The sequence below is a fragment of the Colletes latitarsis genome, chromosome 5 (genome assembly GCF_051014445.1).
Source record: "Colletes latitarsis isolate SP2378_abdomen chromosome 5, iyColLati1, whole genome shotgun sequence".
Classification (NCBI taxonomy): domain Eukaryota; kingdom Metazoa; phylum Arthropoda; class Insecta; order Hymenoptera; family Colletidae; genus Colletes; species Colletes latitarsis.
In genome coordinates, this window is record NC_135138.1 from 23159161 (window position 1) to 23179521 (window position 20361).

Below are 20361 nucleotides of genomic sequence, written 5' to 3' on the forward strand. Positions count from 1 at the left end.
ATATAATGCAAAAATCAGAAGTACGTTACCTCGTAAAAGAGAAAAAGAAAGATTGGTCATCTGACCGGTCATGGTAGGAATGGGTACACATGAAGTGCTGGTAGGTTTAGTGTTAATACAATTTACAAAAGGAAAATTTCATTTAAGAAAATGGTTTTCAAACGATCCGACTTTGATTGAGGATCTTGCCAAACGGTCGCTGGATGACAATCACACGATAAATTCAAACGATTTAGTAAAGACACTCGGAGTGTATTGGAACTCGTCAACCGATACAATTACCTACACCATTGCTTCTGACAAAAACCACTCTCGCGTAACTAAAAGATCCATTTTATCGAGCATTGCGTAATTATTCGACCCCTTGGGTCTAGTGGGTCTAGTCATTACGAAAGCGAAAATCGTCATGCAGAACTTATGGAAAGCCAATGTGGATTGGGACGAATCCGTTCCACAAGACATACAGGGTGTTCGGTTACCCCTGAGAAAAATTTTTATGGGGGATTCTAGAGGCCAAAATAAGACGAAAATCAAGAATACAAATTTGTTGATCAAGGATTCGTTAAAAAGTTATTAACGTTTAAAGTTCCGCCCGTACTGAATTTTTTTCTCAAAAATACACAGGATTTCGGGGCTATGACTATTCACTAAAAATGATTGTAATTGACCCCTGTCACCGAAAATAATTTTTTTAGGACAATTTGAAACTTTTTAATTTAATTTTTTAATAACTTTTTAACGAAGACTCAGTCAAGAAATTGATATTCTTGATTTTCGTCTTATTTTGGCCTCTAGAATCTGCCATTAAAATTTTTCCCAGGGGTGGCCGAACGCCCTGTTCGGCCTGTATTTATATCAGTATGGTGTCAATGATTTTAAAGAAAAATATCTGAAACCCGTTATTTTGCTGGACTCGATAATTTTAGTGTTAATGTACTGCGTAAGAAGACAATACTAATGATATACGGAACGTGTATGGTCTAAATATGGTACTAGAATTATCATAAAGAAAGATAAAATAAAGATATTAGATTTAATTAATTCGAATAACCCGCTCGCTCTGCAGAAAAAAGGAATAAGGTCAAATAAGGACCAGAGATGCCAGATTCAGCACCCGGTGCACTACTCACACATGTCAGATCACGCGTACGTGAACTCGTAGACTTTCGGATAGTCGACAAAGGCAAACTGACGCATGCCCTCTTTCTCGATTCTCCGAAGTTGCCCGAAGTAATTTCGGACCGCCTCGTGGGAGTCGAGAGAGAAAGGCTCACATTTGCCTTCTCGCTCTTAACAACTGAAATCCGACCTCCCGTCAACGGCATACGATTTGGAATCTCGAACCGAGATTCTCGACTGCCAAGGCCTTTTTACTTTCCGACCTATGTAGGCGCACATAAGCAAAGTACCCATAATGGAAAAATAATTGTATCGATCCATCAAAATTAATAACGTACACCATCAAATTGTTTAGAAACAAAGGAAAAGTGATCCCGCTTGCCAGTTTAATACAAAGTATGGGTTGGATTTAAAATTTTAAAAGGATATAGTCGAATATTTTTAAAGGTACAAAAAACATAGCGTTTCATTTTAGAACAGTAACATGAGTTAGCAGGTAATGTCATAAAACTATTTTACCCGGTTATATCCCTTTTTACCTGAAGTATAAGGTAAAAAGTACGGGGTACAAGGTACGACTATCCGAAAATCGTTTATATTTTATCAATGTAAATGAAGCGGCTTTTCCATCAGAGTTAAATACAACATTTTGTAATTTCTGTGAAAACAGAACTTTTAGTAGATGTACGTGGTGCTAGAAATTTTTATGTTTTGACTGTTTTTACGAAAAGTACCATCCAGATTCATGTACTTCGTACATTGAAAATAACATATGTTAAATGTGATTGATTAAATTTAACTTTAAAAAAAAAATATTAGAAGGTCAGACAAAAATATAATGTCGCATTTAGTGTACGATTAAAATATGATTGAAAAAATAAAAAAAAGATTTATTCTGCCAGGGTTCGAACCTCCAGAGCAAAAGAAGCTCAAACTTGCAGACAAACACCTCATCACTTATGCCACGCTGATTAAGTATAAATACAGTTCTACTTCTGAAGGTAAGTACCTGTAATAACTTAACCCAAAACCGGATACCATTCCAATTTTTCCTTGTTAGAATCGAGTTTTCAATTTGTCTTAGCGAAAATCGTAGCTGGTTAAGCTGCTTACCTGTTTTCATTTACCAAACATTTATTTCTCAATTAACCCTTTGCGAGTAAAACCATTTTGCACATTATTCTAAAACATTTGTGGTATTCGTTTTCAATGCGATTTAAGTAAGCATCTAATGTATAAGATTTCATTTAAGTTTTTCTTTTCTAGAGAAGATAGAGAAAAAGTTTATTTAATTTTTTTTACATAAAATTGAATTCTTCCCAAGATTTATATGAAACATTTAAAAGATCTTTTACAAAATTACGCCTATGTATCGGAACAACTATAAAACAAGAGGTATATTCATTATTATCCATGAGCTGATTATAGTCAAAGTCTAACCGGACTTTGAAGTATGAACATAAAACTTAAATGTAAAGTTCCATTTAAATTCATTCAGCCATTTATACTCAATCATATTAATAATATACATATGTACGCTCATACATAGGAATAACAAAAAAAAATTTCTTTTTTTTCAATAATTAAAATATGATCGGGGGTCTTAAAACGTGTATTTCCGTAAAATAAATTTTACAAAATTTTTTTCTCATTTGGGTACTTTGCTTATGTACGCCTACATAGGTCGGGAAGTAAAAATGCCTGGACAGACCAGAATCTCGACTCGAGATTCCAAATCGTATGCCGTTGACGGGAGGTCGGATTTCAGTTGTTAAGAGCCAGAAGGCAAATATGAGCGTTTCTCTCTCGACTCCCACGAGGCAATCCGAAATTACTTCGGACAGCTTCGGAGAATCGAGAAAGAGGGCATGCATCAGTTTGCCTTTGTCGACTATCCGAAACTCTACGAGTTCACGTACGCATGATCTGGCATAGTGTGAGAGAGCACTTTCGGTACACTTCGGGCACCTCTGATAAGGACTCCAAAGATACCGCGCGATGTGGCACCTTTTTATACAGGGTGTTTGGCCACCCTTGAGAAAAATTTTAATGGGAGATTCTACAGACAATTTTTTGACTGAGCCTTCATTAAAAAGTCATTAAAAAATTAAATTAAAAAATTTTAAATCGTCCTAAAAAAATTATTTTCGTTTGCAGGGGTCGATTACAATCATTTTTGGTCAATAGACCTACCCCCGAAATCCTACCCACTTTCTAGAAAAAAATTCCTTACCGAAAATCTAATGTGAGACCAGAAATACTTCCTTGTAATTTCATGCGTATCTTTAATACATTATAACTTTTTTTGATTGGAGGATTTTAAAGTTTCAAACTGCAAACAACGCGTATTTTGATGCAGAATATGTAGAAATTCTAACGATATTGAAAAAGTTGTTTCTTGATTCTGTAAAGTTAGAAAAACTTCATAAAAATGGTCCAATTTTCAAAAAGCCATGACTCCTGCAATACTGAATATATTTCAATGAAACTTTTTTCTGAAGTAGTGCTCATGGGTACCTACAAAAATATATTAGACAATTTTTCTGTAGGGGGTACAAACAAAATTACTAAAAATCAAAAACGAATTTTTAAGAAAAATCTACAGGGGGTAGGTGCCCGAATTTTTCGACGAAAAAGAAAATTTCAAATCGTTCTGCAAAAACTATTTTCGGTTGCAGTGGTCAATGACAATCATTTTTGGTGGATGGACATAGCTCCGAAATTCTGCGTATTTTTCAGAAAAAAATTCAGTAGGGGCAGAGCTTTAAACGTTAATAACTTTTTAACGAAGTCTCGATCAACAAATTGGTATTCTTGATTTTCGTCTTATTTTTACCTCTAGAATCTCCCATTAAAATTTTTCCCAGGGATGGCTGAACACCCTGTATATCATCTCTTTGTAGATACGGGAATTTCATTTATCTGTTTGTATGAACCATGTCGCCATAGAACGGCGACATGGCCACCAGAGTGATCCGACATGGCGACGAGCGTGTCCCTCGCTAATAGAGGGGGCTGCCTGCTCGGCAGGCCCGCTTGAACTCTCAAACAGAATTTTTCTCATTCGCGTCGGTGAGTTCTGTGTCGTCGGAACAGGTGGATCGCGTTCAGGGAAAGCGGACGACGCTCGTGGAAACGTCAGTTGAATCGTGCAGTAATTCATCATTGTCGGCGGTGGGTGAGTGAAAACATTAAATTACATGACAAGAGGTATCAAACTCTCCTTGATCTGTCCCATCGTGCCATGACCGGTATTAACCGGGATAAAGGAATAAAAAGAATAAAAATAAAGAAAAGTTTTTAACCGAGAGATACGAGGACTTTCTATTTTGGTATTTTTACGCGCGCCGCTGCGGATACGAACGGAATAGCGAAAGGCAACAAACACAGAGGAAAGGATAGGAGTTAGAAAAAACAGGTAAACGCAAAGGTCTGTCCGTGATCTCCGGACAACGCTGGCAAATGCAACGTTCGTTCGTCTGAAAAGCGATCACAGATCGTGCATACGTGTTTCTAGGTGAAAATATTTTTCTCCGCGCTTTCTGTTTTTATTTTCCTTTTCACGTGATTCGTCTGCCATGGTTATTTCAAACATCGTTAATTCGCGCTTTTTTAGATCATGTCATGTATATGTCGTGCTCGTCTTATTTTAACAATGTTCCTCGGGTGTACAGATTTTTTCACATTTATTATAAACGCTCAAGTAGTGTTAATATTAGAAAGCAAATTACTACTAGGTGATCGATGCAAAGTAAGAATTTCAAACTTTATACGTCCCGGTCGTAATCAAGTAAACCGTTGTTTCGATCGTTGACTGTGTTTAAAATTGTGTAAACATTGGAAATGTTTTCAATGGATACATCAAACTTTCAACGTCGTGTAGTGAATCGACTCGAGGACACAACGGGAATATGTACATACCACGAAACGTCATAAAGGCTCCTGTAGCCAGAGAGTGGTATATGTATATCGATATATGTAGCCATGTCACAGTTAACTTATTTTGTATTCGTGCAGCGAAAATGTATCCGATGTCACGACAAACTGCATGGTACGTGTGCTTGTCGCTCGCTCACACGCACGCACGTGCAGCTACCCTTTTCGTCGTAACCAGTGTGGCCAGATCTGGCATAATTGAGTACATCGACGTCGACATTAGTAACGATGAACTTCCTTAGCGTCTAACGAAGTGGTGGGGAAAGCAGGCACACACTACCGCACGAGCCACGGTACGTGAGCTCGGCACTTCGCACAACTTCGGGAAGTCGATAAAGAACGCTAGTGTGAGCCTTTCCTTCTTGCTCTTGTAACAGCTGAAATACGGTCTTGCGATAATCGGCGTACAATTCCAAGTCTCGACTGCTCTCAGCATTTTTACTTTCCGACCTATATGAAGTATAAGGAAAGGTACCATAATGAAAGAAAAATTTCGAAATTTTTTTTAGCGGAAATACACGTTTTAAGACCCTCTGATCATATTGTGACTATTAAAAAAAAAAGAAATTTGTTTTCTGTGCCTATTTGATCACATACATGAGTATGCTATTCACATGATTGCGTCTAAACGGCTGAATGAATTTCAATGAAACTTTACATTTAAGTTCTATGTTCTCGTTTCAAAGTCTGATCAGATTTTGAGCGTGATCAGCTCCCGGATAATGATGATTATACGTCTTATAATTATATAATTATTTCGATACATATACATTATTTGTAACAAAATTTAAAACGATTTATATAAATATTAAGAAGGATTAAGATCAAATAAACTTTTCTCCTATTTTTTCTAGAAAGGAAAAATTAAACGAAATCTTATACATTGCATACCTACCTAAACCACATTAAAAACGTATTCCACAAATATTTTAGAATTATGTTGTTCAAAGCAGACTCACTCGTAAAGAGTTAATTAAGAAATAAATATTTAGAAATTGAAATAAGTAAAATTTATTAAAATGAAAAACCACTCTTAACCAGTAACGTGCAGGTTGTAACAATCTTCAGTAACAAATATTTTCTACGGATATGATCTAAATAGGAGAATTAATTGCTACAGAAATAAATTAATACTGACTTTACCCGTTATGTTTTTCAATAACCGTATCAATTTGTTACACAGAATCAAATGTTACACAGGGTGTATGGCCACCCCTGGAAACAATTTTAATGGGAGATTCTAGAGACCAAAATAAGACGAAAATCAAGAATATCAATTTCTTGACTTAGGCCTCGTTAAAAAGTTATTAACAATTCAATTCAAAAATTTCAAATTGTTCTGGAAAAATTATTTTCCTACGCATTTTCGAGAAAAAAATTCCTGACCGAAAATATAATATGAGGTCAGAAATGCAGAAATTTCATGCCAATCTTTAAAATGTCATAACTTTTGAACGGATTGGAGCATTTCAATGTTTCGAACGGTAAACAACGCGTATTTTGGTGAAGAATATGTAGAAATTCTAAAAATATTGGAAAAGTTGCTCCTTGATCCCGTAAAGTGACAAAAACCTCATAAAAATGGTCCAATATTCAAATGGTCATAACTCCTGTAATAGCGAATGGATTTGATTGAAATTTTTTTCTGAATTAGAGCCCATGGGTACCTATAAAAAAGTATTAAACAACTTTTCTGTACAGCGTCAACCAAATTTATTAAAAACGAAAAACAAATTTTTAAGAAAAATAGGTGCCTAACTTTTAAGGCGAAAAAAAAAAGATTTCAAATCGTTCTGGAAAAATTATTTTCGATTGCGGGGGTAAGTTACAATAATTTTTGGTGAACGGACATACCCCCGAAATCTTACACATTTTCGAGAAAAAAATGTCTTTTTTTTTAATAGTCACAATATGATCAGAGGGCCTTAAAATTTGTATTTCCGCTAGAAAAAATTTTGGAAATTTTTCTTTCATTATGGTACCTTTCCTTATATCTCACATAGGTCGGAAAATATAAAAATGCTGGGGCAGTCGAGACTTGGAATCGTATGCCAATTATCGCGACATCGTGTTTCAATTGTTACAAGAGCAAGAAGGAAAGGCTCACACTAGCGTTCTTTATCGTTTTCCCGAAATTGTGCGAAGTGTCGAGCTCACGTACGCGTGGCTCCTGCAGTAGTATATGCCTGCTATCCCCACCACTCCGTTAGAGGCTAAGGAAGTTCGTCGTCACTATTGTCGATTTCGATGCACTCAATTATGCCCGATCTGGCCACACTGTCTGGTCACATTGGTTCCAGTGCTTGCATTGAGTGAGATCGTTTACCGTGTTTGTCGTTTAATGCATTCACGTTGCCGGGCGCAGATAACTTTTGATATCGCGCAAACGCCCACTACTGCAGTCGTTTGAATTGCCCGTTGCTCTTTAACTCGTTTCAACTTTTCCGCGTTCTCTCGGTCTAGAACCTGATTCTGATTTTCTTACCTTAGGTCTTGACCTTTCGATGCATCAAAAGTCGAACAAACATGCCTTTATTTTCATAGCTATCGACATCGACTATTTCAGTTCTTTTTGTTGATAAATAAAAATGTAACTTAAGATAATGGGGTATTTCAGATAGTATTGCATAGTACAAAACTTTAATTCAATACTAATTTTAAGTATGATGATTTATAGCAATGGTGACAAACTTTGTTGTATTTGTATGTCATAAATGAATATTATATTTGTTAAGAATAGTGATATTTAACTGTATTTACATTTTTATTTACACGTTTAATTTTGTAAGAGCAAGACAAATATTTTCTCTAATTTTTTCATATATATAATATTGATGCTGAAAATATATCTCACATTATTTTTCAATACCACGAATACCACTTTTATACAATTCTTGTAATTTAATTTGAAGCAGTTGAATTGCAGTGTGAAAACAATAAAAAGGATTAACTAGTGGTAGGTGGCGTTGTTATATAAATTTGATATACTATGACTCAATGGTAACTTATTTAACAAATTGACATTTGTGCTCTATTTAGTCTTCGACCAACTGTATTATTATTTTGATAGATCTGTGTGCATTTATTACAAACTATTTTTAATTTATATGTATTTTCGAGAATTTGAGTGCTCTTTATTCTGAACATGAAATGGATTTTATTTAGAATTCAGCTGTGCATTAATTACATCAACTCATGTGTCACTTTCTATATGCATGCCATTGGTTCGACACCCTTGATTTATGATCTTTTAATCACCGTTCTGAATTGTGTTCATTTGCAATACCATACTTGGTCTTTGGACACAAAGAATGTTGCTCATCTACATTTGACATTGACATCATTATTCATCTTACTCCTACTAAAGTGTGATTTCGAGTACCAAGTTTAAGTAAGTATAGAGTCTGTAAATAAATTTCTATACAAATAATATTTTATGAGTTATTAAGATATAAAATACATTTATTTTTAAATTGTAAAATACATATGTATAATGTTATTAGTATATAAATGTACTTACAGATTCTACTAGGGTTGAATTAAGGTTTTTGAGGACTGGGTCTGAGAAATTATTAGAAGCCCCCTTGATTCAGGACTTTGAGATATTTTTTAAAAGCAAGCATTATTTTCAAAAATGCCTATAATAACAATATTTAACAGACTTTCTGAATATTTTAAGATTTATTAAGAAAAAAACTTCACTTTTTAACAACTTTTTATAATTTCGCCATTTTAATGTTAAAGGGAGAAATATTTATCTATAAACGATTTTTTAATATCAATAAAATTATAAACAAATCTTTTTACAGAATTATTAACACTAGAACTACCGACAATTATGGTGTATTTATTTGTACCAAAGAAATTGAAACGATAGATGTTTGAAGAAACGCATAATGCAATGGAAATAAATATTTATTCATTTTCTCATAGAAAACCATGATGAATTTACAAAAATCCGGTCGAGTCAATTTTTTACAATTTTTACTAGAAATTACGAATGGGTAATTTTGACCCTTTCAGTAGATCTAGTGTCAACCAATCTTTTTAAACATGTTAAAATCTATTAAAAAGAACTTTAAAAATCGATACTTAATAACATTCATATGTTATAACCAAGAGTAACATTTAAAAATGCAAAACAAAAGAAAGATTTCCTTTTGAACTGTGGGGGATCGGAATAAGGAACTCAATCCATGCCACTGTTTAACTGCGGAAGTATAAATGTTTATTTGAACGTTTGCTTATAACATGTGCGTATAAATGTATTACGCGGAGTAACGCGCTAGCGACCCTCGAAGTACGCGACGAAAGTTGAAAGTCTGTAATGTATATATATTTTTCATACAAAATAGACGCCAAATTCGGCGGGAAAAATGCTTCGACCGCATGGTCAACGACAGTGACCGTTTCTGGCCGCCGGAAAAAATCCGGGCTCGTACAAGTCCTTACAATAAAATACCGATTCTAGCGAAGGCGTGATGGCGACGGAGTCGCTACAGAACATATTAATACATTGACAAAAGAAGCAAATTAAAAATAATTTGTTCGTTAAACAATTCTAAAAATTCGCTTTAGTAGGTACATATTTGAAAAAGTGAAAATCATTATTCTATCTATTTTTTTTTTAGTTTGCTATAGTTAAAAACAAGAAAAAGATCGATATTTCAACTCCAAAATGCTGCCATTTTTTTAATTATTAATTTTTTTCTGTTCTTTTAGTACTGGCTATAGAAAAATTAGAAATAATTAGGATCTTAAATAGGAATCTTTTTCATTTTTTTGACTTAGATAAACAGAACGGTTGGAAACATGGCAGCCATTGGACTACTTTTTCAGTACGCGATTCCGTACGAGACTCTGTACTGCCAATAATTTTGACTATTTCTCGTTGTAAAAATTTGTGAATATTACTGAAAGAGTAATAAATATACATGGTGTTCGGTCACTCCTGGGAAAAATTTTAATGGGAGATTCTAGAGGCCAAAATAAAACGATAATCAAGAATAATAATTTGTTGATGGAGGCTTCCTTAAAAAGTTATTAACGTTTAAAGTTCCGACCGTACTGAATTTTTTTTTAGATAGTGGGTAGGATTCGAGGATATGTCTACTGATCAAAAATGATTGCAATTGACCCCCACAACCAAAAATAATTTTTCCAAAACGATTTGAAATTGTTTTTCTTTCGCAGAAAAATTTCACACCTTCTTGAATTTTTGTCTCGGAAGTGGGTAGGATTTCGAGGGTATGTCTAATGACCAAAAATGATTGCAATTGACCCCCACAACCAAAAATAATTTTTCCAGAACGATTTGAAATTTTTTTTTCGCCGAAAAATTTAAGCACCCCTGTCAATTTTTCTTAAAAATTCGTTTTCGATATTTAGTAATTTAGTTTGACGCTCTACAGAAAAGTTGTCTAATACTTTTTTGTAGGTACCTATGGGCTCTGCTTCAGAAAAAAATTTCAATAAGATACCTTTACTATTGTAGGAGTTATGGCCGTTTGAAAATTGGACCAGTTTTAGGGGGATTTTCTCACTTTACGGTGTCAAAGAAGAACTTTTTCAATATTGTTAGAATTTCTACATATTCTCCACTAAAATATGCATTGTTTGCATTTTGAAAAATTAAAATTCTCCAATCCGTTTAAAAGTTATGACATTTTAAAGATTCGCTGCATTTCTGGCCTCACATTAGATTTTCGGTAATGAATTTTTCTTCTCGAAAGTGCGTATGATCTCGGGGTATGTCTATTTACCAAAAATAATTGTAATTGACCCCTGTAACTAAATATAATTTTTTTAGTATGATTTGAAATTTTTTATTTTCGTCTAAAAATTTCACTACCTACTCGAATTTTTTTCTAGAAAGTGAGTAAGATTTCGGGGGTATGTGTAGTCAGCAAAAATGATTGTAATTGAGCCCCGCAACGAAAAATAATTTTTTCAGAATGATTTGAAATTTTTTAACGTATTAACAAAGTCTCAATCAACAAATTGATATTTTTGATTTTCGTCTTATTTTGGCCTCTAGAATCTCCTATTAAAATTTTTTCCAGGGGTGGTTTAACACCCTGTATATGCTAAACGCTGATGCAAGAAGTTGCACAGTTTTTTTATGAAAAAATATCGAAGAGAACATAAAAGAACGCGTTTTACTGTGAACGACCTCCTTAATCCATGCCATGGAATCTATAGTTATTCAGATTTAGTGTGTAATTTAAAATCAGATCCCAGTAAGATTAGGTTTAAGGGGGGAACCTCATGTAAATGGCCTGTTTTTCAAGAATTTTGTTGTGAAAAATGTAATGCATAGATTGATTTAAAATTTGAGGTATCATTTATTAATATTATAATGTAACATGAATATTTTTTTTAAACTGTAATTGTTAATAAGAACGGTACAATGGCGGCTTGAAAATGGCATTTTATAAATGCGCCGTGCAGCGTACAGGTTTCAAAAATGATCTGAAACAAAAAAATTAAAATGGATTCTTTAGTTTATGGAAGAACGCTCAGCATGACGTTCTTTTTTTTATTAAAATTTGCAAAATTGCAAAAATGGCGAAGTTTTGAAGAAAAGAAGGATTTTTTTTATGAACAATTGTTAACATCAGTGTTTTAAATAAAAAAATAAAAAATCGGAGCCCGTCATGCTGAGGCCAATTATTTATAGAATATTTGTGCCAAGTTTCATAAAGATCGAGTGATTAGTTTTTGAGCTTTGTTGCACGGCGTGCGAAATTTTGCGTTTCGAGGAAAACGCGTTTAAAGTTTGAGTAACAGAAAAATCGTGAAAAATTCGTAATTCATTTTAACTTACCGTGATTTTTTATTAATCTATGATTCCAGGGCCATAGAACAGATCTTCCTCTTCTTCGAAAAGTTGTGATTTAGCCATTTTTTCTTCTTTTAAAGAAGCGTGAGCCTCTTTTGTGCAATGAAGACTGCGGCGCTACTGCTGTTTAATACGGCGTTTATTTTCATGATCAGTGAATGTTTTGCTCTGCTGTCCAATTACTATACTGAGCTTTTGCATTGTTTGAAGGACGAACGAAAATCCTTCGTTGAATATGCCGGCAGCCAAAAAAGCAGTTATTTCAATAATTTTTATGCCACAATTGAAATGCTTAGGAGCTAAACGCCAAATGATGGCGTTAAAGCTCTCGTTAACATTTTGTGTTTGGTCACCTAAACATCTTTCCAACAAATCATCTCGTGACAAATCTTTGTAAATTGGACGAATATGTTTTTGCACATCTTCATGTAATGGAGGTGGATGATCAAATTCTTGTCCCAAGGCCTGTGCAACGCACCACTTACACCACGAATCGGCGCCAGGAGGACAGTCGTCGTGCTGCAGTTTTTCATTTGTTGAAGACAGATCTTGCACTTTTCGACTCATTTTCACTATTGATTACACGATATCTTGGAGTTACTTCTATATTTCTACAATGTCTGTTTCTGAGCGTTCTGAGCGTTCCGAGCTGCTTCTTTCGTAAAAGTCTTTATTCGACCGCCAGCAGAACGCTCGCTTCTCTTCGGGAAGATTTCGCTCTCCTCTCTTTCCGAAATCGACACCTCATATCTCTAAAACCTAAACATCCGTCGCCCGACTGCAGTGATCGCTTATACAACCATAAGACCAAGCGTCCGACGAGCATTCGACTACCCGAGGCGCTGCGCCCAATACAACCGTTTACTTTATTTTGAAAATAAGGTACAAGGAAATCTCTGATCACTTTCTAACTTTTTTATCGTATTCCTGAGGAAATTTCCTATCAATTTAAGCAAAAAAAAACAAATGCTTCAAAATTTCATTTTACATGAGGTTCCTCCCTTAATTCACCATTTGCTTAGAAAGTATATCTTTGATTTTTATTTCAGTTTATTCTTAAAATAAATGAAACGAACAATGAAAATGTAAATAAATTCAAAATACGTCAGTCACGTATTCCACATTTTTTTTCTTCATTTTATTGTACTTCGTGTCAAGACGAATTCAATGACCTTGTTATGTATGCCAAACGTTTCGTTCCCTAATTCTGCTTTGCCACTTGCGTGCATTTGGAAATCGCCCTGCTACTTATCTAACCTTTGAAATAGAGGTTACTTCCGTCGAGATACAGCAGCTCGGTAATTAACGCAATTCGGAGAATACTGAATACAGTAATTTCTAACGTACATTTGAATATGGTCCCACAGATTTTTGGGTATATAAACCCCGCGATTTCATTACTCTGGGGATCATAATCGTACCATCACGTAACCGATCGGGCTACAGTACCCTTTCGTATCAATTTTAAATCATATAGAATCCGTGAACTGCTATAAATTCTATTACGGCCATTATTTTCAACCGACTTACCCCCGCATCGTCAGTGCGTCAACACCGTTCGAGAACTATTTAGGTAATTATAATTATTCTTTGAACGCGACACAACTTTCACTAAACATTTGTAAATTACTCGTTGTTTTGAGAATATATTGAATTTCATTATTAAATCAGAGTTAGCCAACTTCTTTAATCCATCATTATAAAAAGCGATTATTATTAGTTAAACGTTCCAATAATAATAACTTTACCGCTCAAGTTATATTATAATTAATAATTTAAAGTTACGAGGTCAACTAACATATCCTAAATCCAAATACGAATTCTTACAACCTAGTGGCTCCTCGATTTCGCATCGAGTTCGTCCACGCAATCTATTATCATCCTAACGGCTCCCTGATTACGCATCAGGTTCGTCCGCATCCTACAGCTCCCTGATTTCGCATCAGGTTCGTCTGTGCATCTAACTAACAAATTGATATCATATTCCATACTCTCTCTCGCACTCGTAGGCCACGCGCACTGCACGACCCTGGCTCGTAACAATCTAGCATACCATGACCTTCGGATGACCTTGACTTCAGATATCTATTTAGGTTTAATCGACAAAAATGTTAATATAAAAAATTATTATACTTCAGTTAATTTATAATAAATGTTCGAATTGGAATTTCATATTCTTTCTTATTTTGACCTTCGAATCTCCGAAACGCTTTCAACTATAAAAAAGACAAATGGACTATGTACATAGATTACCCCTTCAAATCATGTAACCTTCTTATACAAAATTTTGTAGAGCAACGCATATTTTGGAAGTTATTGAGGTGTACAAGTTACATAGATCACCCTGTATACATGTAAACTTCTGGATAACGTTAGTTTCATTAGGAATTCTGTAAACTAATAACTAGACGATTGAAATATTGAATGGTTTTATTTTTTACATAATAATTTGAACAAATATTGGCGATGAAAGTAGATGAACGTGTTAATAAAACAATAACCTCGATGTGTTAACAGAACTACGATCCATTTTAGTCTTCCAATTTTTTAGCAAGATGGCAGTATTATTGAACTACTTTTTTATAAAGGTACCTGCATAGGGGCATCGATAACTGTAATACATGTTGAAATATAATATAGGATGTTCTAAAGTCACTATCTATTTCGCAAATTAACGGGAATTTAAATGAAAATGTTTAAGTGTCTTTAGAACACACTTATAATTATACAAAACACAGAGAAATGCTGAATGAATATAGGTCATAATTTCATTTATTACTTAAGGAGATATTGCTGTCTAGACTGTCAATTTCACGGCCCTTTTTATGATTTTTTTTCTAATGATAGGTAGGCTGTTTTGTATTGAGACTTTGTAGATATATTTATTCATCTTATAAGCATGTACAATATTTTTTTTCATGGAAAAATATTAAAAATCGTGGGAATTGTAACTTCTTATTTAATGGCTCTTTTGGAAAAAGTGCTCCAATGGCTTCCAGGATTCCAGATAATTTGAAACAGAGGAGGTTAAAGTATCTTCATAAGGAAGGTTGTAGTTATAGCAGGAACTAGGGAGAAGTTAAAATCCTGATAAATAAAGAAATGGCGACGCTTCAAGTTTCGAATTTCTATTTGTTAATCGTTCTTTTGTCTTTAGCGTATCAAAAAAAATAGTAAAACTCAATATTTTTTAAAATCTCTAGTTCCAGCGATAAAGGCGTGTCTGTTGAATATTCTCTCCAAATTTGAAGTCAATCGGTTTGCTAGATCTTGAAATATCATGTAAGCCAGTTTAAATGCGTTTTTTTCAACAAGAAGCTATAACTCTCGCAATTTTTAATATTTTTTGATGAAAAAAATACTTTACGTACCTATAAGACGAATAAATATATCTGCAAAATGTCACTACAAAACAACCTACCTGTCGTTAAAAAAAAAATCACAAAAAAAGCCAAAGATATGACATCTTAGACAGCAATACTCCCTTAAGGGGGAAATCACTGTGACAGCTGAAAATAAAAGCAATTTGCAAGAGTTTTTTGGGGGTAACTTTGAAACTTTTTCTAATAAGTGTTTAATATTTTCGAAAGTATATTTTTTGAATTACTTACTATAAAAATTTCGTATAAAGATATTAATTATTATAGACATAATAGGAACCAGCGTGAGAGGCCTCCATAAACTTGGAAACGGGCAAACGTGTAATATTTCACTGCAAATTTTAAAACAAGAAATCATATAATTTTCTTAAACTATAAGACAGTAGCTTCAGTTACACGTAGGGATTTATAAAAATAATAATTTATTATAAAATGATGGAACTTTGAAGAACAGATCTCAAAAACTTGTGAAAAAATAAATATTTTTTTTCAATACCATGTAGGAACTAATTATTCGATCGAAAATTCTGTACGCGTAACTGAAGAAAATAGTATTAGGAATTACCATACAAAATTTTGAGTAAATCAGATGAAAATTGACTGAGTCACTGAGCCACCCTGTTTGAAAAAATTGATTTTGAGAAAAATGAATTTATTAAATATAAAAATTTGTAAAGAATTTGTAAATGTACGTATATATATTTGTGTTAATAGGAAGTAACGCATATTTGAGAATAAACATTCTTTTTATTAATTATGACTTACAAATATTACACGCATATACATATACATCATAGAATATTATTTAAAAACAGAATTTTATTAATGATGTTGTCTCTTAACACATTTCTTTTCTTAGATGTTAATTCACTAATTTCTGGGAAAATTCGCTCAGCTAGAACTAATGTTGCCATAATGCATAAATATTTTCTAGCAAAATGAGCTAATAGATATTTTTTATTGTTTTCTTTCCAATACATAACTGGATTTCTTTATTGAGGTAGATACATTTCTTTTAAATAAGTCTCTAATTCTATTTGAATGCAATTTTTTCTGGAAATTGCACCTTTATTTTCATTTGCAATGTACAAATCGAATGAAGCCCACAAATTGAATGAATTTTCTACTATCATTTACGTATATGATAAACTTGAATTATCTGTTTGCGATGAAATTAATCGTTAGTTAAACTTGTCGCGTGTGGAAACACGGGTTCAATATAGTAGCATAACAGTAAAGGGTATAGCCGAATAAGGGGGTCATCAAACATTCTGTGCCAAGTTTCAACCCTCTATCTTGTTTGGAAGGGTAGTTATAGGGAAAATTCGGATTAGCGAATTTGTGCCTATTTCCCCTATTTAATCGGGTATGAAAATTATGAAACAAATCTGGTGCATTGTGTTTATCGAGATACGTGTTTGAGAATTTTTTCCGATTTTTCGATTCCAAATCCTAGGTGTGAAAAATTAAAAACGCAAAAAAAACGCAGAAAAATACCGAATTCGTATTGAAGCTTTCGAGACACTAGATTTATATAATTACTGTAAATGCATATTGTCATTTGTTATGTCTCTGAATTTTTTCAGATTTTTTGGCAGGGTGCGCCGTAGTAGCAAAAATCAAAAACCGATTTTTTCGGCGTTTCTCGCGTGAAAAAGCAACTTATACTTTGAATTTTTGTATTCCCTGTAATGCATAACTATATTCTATGGTTTAAAACAATTCTATGTTGAGTAGAACGGTATTAGGTATCGATTAAAACATAATTTTATGTATATATTTATTTATTATAAAATTTTCTACTGGCTTACGACATATATGTAGATATAAATATAAACAAAATAATTGTGGCAATATGAAGTATAAACTGTACAAAAAACTAATAACAAGGAAAGAATAAACAAACCAATCAGACGACAAACTGATCAAGTTCATAAAATAGAAAGTAGAGAAAAGTGATGATGTTACAAAAGTAATATTATTTAATTATCCTAGGAATTTATAGACAAACCAAAATCACTCAATAATTTCTTTGGGATGGTGCTTTCATCTCATAAAGTATCAAAAACATAAAAGTGAATGTACTTAAGAAACTGTTTACGTCTTTTTATGGTTCCTACATGGACTTGATATACTATTAAATTATTAAATAATTGAATGTGGTAAATAGCATATTTTTAAGAATATTTTTCTAGAGTTAATAAGTTCTGGTCTTTAAATGCCAGTTGGCGAGATTTGATGAAGAAGCCGAGCGCACTGACGGCTTTTCTCATTGTTTTTCACGCTTCACTGGGCTCTAAGGGGAATCCCCCAAATTGAGAGAGTGAGAAGAAATCCGGGCTCGTACAAGTCCTTACAATAAAATACCGATTCTAGTGAAGGCGTGATGGCGACGAAGTCGCTACAGAACATTTTAATACATTGACAAAAGAAGCAAATTAAAAATAATTTGTTCGTTAAACAATTCTAAACATTCGCTTTAGTAGGTACATATTTGAAAAAGTGAAAATCATTATTCTATCTATTTTTTTTTTAGTTTGCTATAGTATAAAAACAAGAAAAAAATCGATATTTCAACTCCAAAATGCTGCAATTTTTTTCTGTTCTTTTAGTACCGGCTATAGAAAAATTAGAAATAATTAGGATCTTAAATAGGAATCTTTTTCATTTTTTTGACTTAGATAAACAGAGATGTGAGAAATGTTCAAGTTACGAATCATATCTGGGTCTCATTTTAAGAATCATTACTGTACTCGTAAGTGCGAGTATTCCTACAACTTTACTGTAGGCTAGCTACGGCACTGTGAGAAAGTCCACGGGATAGGAGAGACGTTGCTGTCATTTTCGTTTCGCTTTGTCCTTGTGTTTGCTACGTAACCGTGAGCCGTGATGATGTTCTCGCGCGTACAGATAATCGTGTACTATTTCTATGCAAAAGATCCGCAATAGTATATCTTGACGATTCATAGAATCTCGGTTGCCGTTCGATATTTCCATCGCCAAGGAAAACGGCCATTAGGCCTCTAGTCAGGAATTCTTTCTTTAGAATACGAATAATGGATCGTATGGGACACGTTAATGTCTACTTCATTCTAATACGCACAAGTTTCCAATTACATTATGTTTCACGAGGCGCAGCTTGTGACTGAATAATTATGCACACTTGGATACTGACAGCCTGACGTACGTGTCTTGTATAACGATCCCGTGCAAACGATTCTTGGATACAACGCGTGGCTAATTTCATGTTATTATTCAGTTGCTTGACAGACGACGAATTGTGAAAATTCAGTAATTTTTATACAACGTATCCGTCGCGGATATTCTTCCAAAAAGCCCCAGTGACCGATTGGCGCTAAATGTTTACATGTTCTTGTTTTTCCCCGTTGAGATGGTTTGCTTTTAAAATTTTTCTCGACAGTTTCGTACCAAATTACAGAATCTTCATCAGATGAGCCCCAAATTTCGTACGACTGAAGGTATTGTGGTTCCAGTTCCAGTTCGATGTCTTCCTCGCTGGTGTTGGTTGCCATAGCGTAGCAAATGTCGTGAGTGTATACTGCAGCCTCTTCGATAAACCTTCGGTGTTTTAACTCAAGGTAAATAGCCTTCCATTGGCAACTTTTATTGCGATTTGTTGCCTAGTTCTAGCAGATAGACGATATTTGGTGCTGAATTCGCCTTCGTTGGAGAATGGTATTGGTTTAACTGGTTGATTTTGTGTTACCAAGATTTTGTAGTAATATGAAATTTCAGCTCTTTCCTGTGCCAAAAACGGACTTCCTATAAGCCCAGTTGCTGAGGGTGATGATGGAAAATCTTTCAGTACATGGAAACATGCGGGAGCAGAATTAATGTTCAGTTTTACTGTGCCTATCATATACTATAATAAGTGGTTATGCAGGGCTACTTGCTGTTAAACGATAATGAATTTAGACATTGTTAGTGTTAATTGAAAAAGATCATAAAGTATCTTGTTTGGTTAACAATTTAAATTTACGCGGCGTAGAAGAAAACAGTACTTATCATCGTGCCATAGTAACTCATATACAGAGTACATGTACATGTAGAGTACAGTTCCTGAGGTCGGCGAACTATTTCTTTCAAGGGTCAGATACTATACAGGGTGTTCGGCTACCCCGGGGGAAAATAGAGGCTAAAATAAGACGAAAATCAAGAATACCAATTTGTTGATGAAGGTTTCGTTAAAAAGTTATTAACGTTTAAAGTTCTGCCTGTACTGAATTTTTTTCTCGAAAGTGCGCAGGATTTCGGGGGTATGTCTATTCACCAAAAATGATTGTACTTGTCCCCTGCAACTGAAAATAATTTTTTTAAAACGATTTGAAATTTTTCTTTTTCCGACGAAAAATTTCACACCTTCTCGATTTTTTTTCTCGAAATTGGGTAGGATTGCGGAGGTATGTTTATTCACCAAAAGTGATTGTAATTGACCCCCGTAACCGAAAATAATTTTTCCAAAACGATTTGAAATTTTCTTTTTTTCGTTGAAAAATTTAGGTATCTCTGTCGATTTTTCTTAAAAAATAGCTTTTAACTTTTAGTAATTTTGTTTAACGCCCCATCGACAAGTTGTCTAATATTTTTTTGTACGTACCCATGAGCTATACTCCAGAAAAAAGTTTCATTGAAATATATTTACTATTGCAAGAGGTATGGCTGTTTGAAAATTGGACCATCTTTATGGGGTTTTTCTCACTTAACGGGGACAAGAAACAACTTTTTCAATGTTGTTAGAATTCCTGCATATTTTTTACCAAAATACACGTTGTTTGCCGTTTGAAACATTAAAATCTTCCAAACAGTTCAAAAGTTATGACGTTTTAAAGATACGCAAGAAATTTTCGAGTGACATTTCTGGCCTGAAATTATATTTTCGGTAAGGAATTATTTTCTCGAAAATGCGTAGGATTAGGAGGATATGTCTATTAACCAAAAATGATTATAATTGACCCCCGCAACCGAAAATAATTTTTCCAGAACGATTTGAAATTTTTTTTTTCGTCGAAAAGGCATCTAATAAGATTTTCGGTAAAGAATTTTTTTCTCGAAAGCCCCTAGGAT

The 20361-nt window shown here is 33.8% G+C and overlaps 1 protein-coding gene across 1 annotated transcript in view; it reads left to right on the forward strand.

The window, feature by feature from the left end:
• The first annotated feature begins 4217 nt into the window (after positions 1 to 4217).
• The window catches only part of LOC143342150 (PTB domain-containing engulfment adapter protein 1), a 195460-nt gene continuing 179316 nt past the window's right edge, over positions 4218 to 20361 (forward strand). Inside the window, exon 1 of the mRNA XM_076765728.1 lies at positions 4218 to 4297. The gene's annotated coding sequence lies outside the window, so the exon portion shown is untranslated. The remainder of the gene's footprint in view (positions 4298 to 20361) is intronic.